The sequence below is a fragment of the Rhinopithecus bieti genome, unplaced genomic scaffold (genome assembly GCF_001698545.2).
Source record: "Rhinopithecus bieti isolate Rb0 unplaced genomic scaffold, ASM169854v2 scaffold_43991, whole genome shotgun sequence".
NCBI classification, from domain to species: Eukaryota; Metazoa; Chordata; class Mammalia; order Primates; family Cercopithecidae; genus Rhinopithecus; species Rhinopithecus bieti.
Genome location: NW_016817751.1, coordinates 28,142 through 32,163, shown reverse-complemented (window position 1 = coordinate 32,163; position 4,022 = coordinate 28,142). Strand labels below are relative to the sequence as shown.

Below are 4,022 nucleotides of genomic sequence, written 5' to 3'. Positions count from 1 at the left end.
CAGGCTGGAGTGCAGTGGCCGGATCTCAGCTCACTGCAAGCTCCGCCTCCCGGGTTTACGCCATTCTCCTGCCTCAGCCTCCCCGAGTAGCTGGGACTACATTAGCTGGGACTACAGGCGCCCGCCACCTCGCCCGGCTAGTTTTTTGTATTTTTTAGTAGATACGGGGTTTCACCGTATTAGCCAGGATGGTCTTGATCTCCTGACCTCGTGATCCGCCCATCTCGGCCTCCCAAAGTGCTGGGATTACAGGCTTGAGCCACTGCGCCCGGCCCCCAATACTCTATTTCAACAATTACCAGTTTGTGGCTGGATAGGGCCTAGGAGAGCTAAGTCTTTTGTGCTATACATCCTTTGCTATCACTGATTATTCATGTATGCCTTGGATATTACTAACATGTTCTTTTTCTGTTGTTTTGCAGCCTTAGAAATGTGTGAAAAAAGAAAAGAGTCTAAGTCTTTAAATGTCATTCATAAGTATTTATTAAATGCCTCATAGCTTGAACTCCGCCTGATTAAGCGACTTATGCAAAACAGACGTAAAAGTACTAACCAAAGGTTACAATTATATTGAAAAATTCCTTGATTGGCATCAGATTGACTCTTCATTTTCTCAACTCCTGATTTCAAAAGGAAGCCTGCCTTCTGCAATTTCCTAAAACTTAAATTAAGATATTACGCTACTATGTCTTAAGAAAGCTTAGCTTCCTCCTCTCATTCACTTCTTCCTTGAGAGCGTGATCCCAATCTGAGGTTGCCAAAGGTTTCAAAATATATTTCTTATACCTGATTTGTGTGTTGCAACTAACTGCCCCAGTGTGGCCAGTGACATGATGAATTTCCCTCTTTCCATCAAATTTCCTTAATATTCATACGCAATCACAAGGCACTCAACCTTTATTCCATTGCAACTGTGAGCAGTGGCAGCCTTTTTGCCTGGCTCCAAGAACAGGGCAGCTACGTATAGGCACAGAGAATGGTGCCCTTGCTGTTTTGGCCTTTCGGTTAATTCCAGCCCAGCCCACGTACTGATTTAAAATACCCCAGAAAGTTTTTCATTTCCAAAATATTCAAGAACAGTCCAGCTTTTCACTAAGTCCCCGAAGACGGGGAGGTGGGGTGAACTTTGGTTCACTGGGGACTCTGATGCAGGCGCTGCGAATAGTGACTCCTCTGAGAGATGCGCAGGGGCAGCATTTCTTACCAGAGATTTCTGACTATTCTCCAAACTCCAGCAAGACTTTCAAAGTGCATAGTGGAAATGGTCAGATTATCAGTAAAGGAAGAAGGGGAAGCAGAAAGCAATGTGGTATTCAACGGCTAACAGAGAACATATAAACAAATTAAGGTTTATGCATCTTCGTTAACTCATTTCCCAAGTTTTTCCAGCAAAAGTAAACGTGAGGGAAGTACACTGATATTAATACTAACGCGTTTCCAGCAGCCTCAGAGCAGCAGTATTTAACGCTGAATATCACACAGAATCCCAGTCACCAAGAATGTCTGCATTTTGGAGGTTCCCCTCCTCCGGCTCTGGGGCAGGGCACAACAGAAAAACTCAGATTTGTCCACGGGACACAACTGTGCTTTTGATCTACTCTGGGGTGGCTGTGTCTGTCCATAGCCCCTGGCATAGTCAGGTGGGAAGATCACCAATGTAGACCCGAGGGAGTCCCAGCTTGCTGCTCCTCAGTTTCTGGAAATGCACTCCTCTCATTCCGCAATGTCTCTGGGAAAGCTGTTCTACTTTTTAATAGACAGAATCCTAAAAGGATGTCTGGTGATCCTCAAAGTGGATAAAGAGAGCTAGAGTGGGGAAGTGGCTATTTCCCCGACGCCAGCCTCCCACTCCCATTCCTCAGAGAAGCCCCGCCAGGACCCCGGCCAACCTCGCGGAACCAAAAGCTTCCCTGGCTCCAGAGCCGATAGCAGCACGCGGTCGTGTCTGCGACAGGTGGCAGAGTTCCTGCCCTCTCAGGCAGACCACGCCCCGATGCTGCCGATGCTCCTTACTGCCTCCCGCCCTTACCCGAAGGACTTACCTGAGCCAGAACCTCCACGTTCGCTCCCGGGACCCGAAGATCCTGCACGCGGCCATGTTGCCCACGCCCCCTCACGTTTACCCACGTCCCCACGCAGCAAACGTCATTTCGTCATTCCAGGCTACGCCCCTATCAGTCCCGCCTCTGTCCCCGACCCAGGCTCAAATCTCGCCCTGACCACGCTTCCCCTGCGCCGGAGTCCACACCAGCTCTGCGCTCTGGCTACACATCTCCTGTCGCTGCCACGCGCCTGCACGCTAACTTGCCCACGCCTCTGCCCTCCGCCTGCTCCACCATGTTTGTTACGCCCGTCAGAGCAACAAGACACGCCCACACGTAAGGACCGCGCCCCCACGTTCGAGGCACGTCTCTGCGTTCCAACTACGTCATGTCCCTACTTCCCTTGCCGCGCCACATCCCCTGCCCATCACTACTCCGCTGCCTGCCTTTCCATCTGTGGCCACATTCCCACGCTTCAGCCAGTCTGCGCCTCTGAGCGCAGTTCGTTTCACATACCAGTGATCATCCAGTCACAACTATTCTGCCTACCCTACCTCCCTCCCTTGGGCCCACGTCCTTACTCCGCCTAAAGTATGCCGACCCTCCCGCCAATTCGAACATCTTTTTTTACACCCTTGGGACTACGCCACGCCCTTCACGTAAGGGCTAAGGACAGCTCGTTCGGGTCACGCCCCTGCGGTACGCCTGGGCCACGCCTTTTCCACTAAGCCTTGCTGCCTGCGCTCCTCACTGGCGGGGCCGTTCCCGCCGCGGCTAACCCCTTCCTTTCTCTAGGAACAGGCAAGACCCGTCTGGTCCGCGTCACTTCTCTTCCTGCATTCCACACCTCTCCTTTCTGGCCAGTCCTGGCCGTCCTCCTAGGCCACATGCCACAACCCTAGGGTCCTCATTGGCCACGGGCATCCGGCGCATGCGCACTTGTCTACCTTAAGTTCTGGCCACGCCTTAGGTTCCCAGGCCACCCACTTTTGGTTCCACTCTGGTCACGCGTCTGCCGCCAGTTCCACGTCTTCTGCGCTCCTTTTAGGTGAGAGACTTGATTCCGGGAAACCACGGAGGAGTTGGAGGGGCCCACCGGTCTCTGGAGAGAACTGTCCAGGTCCTGGAACCAAATGTCCGCGGCATTTATAGAGTGAAATGAGCCTGCGGATCTCTGATCCTCTCTTAAAAAGTGACTTTCTCCGTGTATTTTCCAACTCTAAACACCACTACTCGTTAAGCAAAAACCGAGTAGGAAACAGAACTGATGGGCCAGTGGGGGAGCAGTGTTCCTTCTAGCTAGGTTTCATGTCCTTTAGCTCGACATGGAGATCAACTGGAACCGTGTTCCTTCCAGCCCCTCAGCGAACTTTAAATGCTAGGGAGATGCATGGAGTAAGCACACTCCTCTACTTCCTGATGTGTTCTCCTGATGACTTTTCCTAGTTGCTTGGTGCTCTAATGCTGTCTAGGTCCTGTCGAGACACCACCACATTCAGACCTCTGTTTGCAGCCCCCTGCTCCAAGATTACTCTTTTTTACTCCCTCCACTCGCAATTCTGGGTTCACAGGAAAAAAGTGAGGAGGTTATTACCAGCTTTTCTGTCCAGAAATTTCTGAACGGTCATTCTTGGAGGATGGACACTTTCCATTAGCCATTCATTCATTCATTTACTCAAGACAGATTTATCAAGTATTATGTTCCAGTAAGAAATAAGACCCAAAGAGATTACAGACTGAGCTTCCCCAACTCAAGTTTGGATGGCACAAGAATTGAGAAAGTTAAAGATGGTGTAATAAAGGAGTTGATAGGTGGAAAAGGACTTGTTAAGTGGTGGTTTGTTGTTCTAATTAGCAGGAGTATTTTGGGGCAGCAAACATAGGAAGCCACTTTTATAGCAGTTAGTACAGCTCCCTTCACAAGAAATTTTCAATCTTCATTTAAAGTATTCTCTTTTCACTTGTATAGAGGACTACAAT

The 4,022-nt window shown here is 50.1% G+C and overlaps 1 long non-coding RNA gene across 1 annotated transcript in view; it reads right to left on the bottom strand.

Annotated features, from left to right (window-relative positions):
- LOC108517984 (uncharacterized) overlaps positions 1-2,889 on the bottom strand; it is a 26,280-nt gene extending 23,391 nt beyond the window's left edge. Inside the window, exon 1 of the long non-coding RNA XR_001882263.1 lies at positions 2,043-2,889. This is a non-coding gene — a long non-coding RNA (uncharacterized LOC108517984). The remainder of the gene's footprint in view (positions 1-2,042) is intronic.
- Between the last annotated feature and the right edge of the window lie 1,133 nt (positions 2,890-4,022).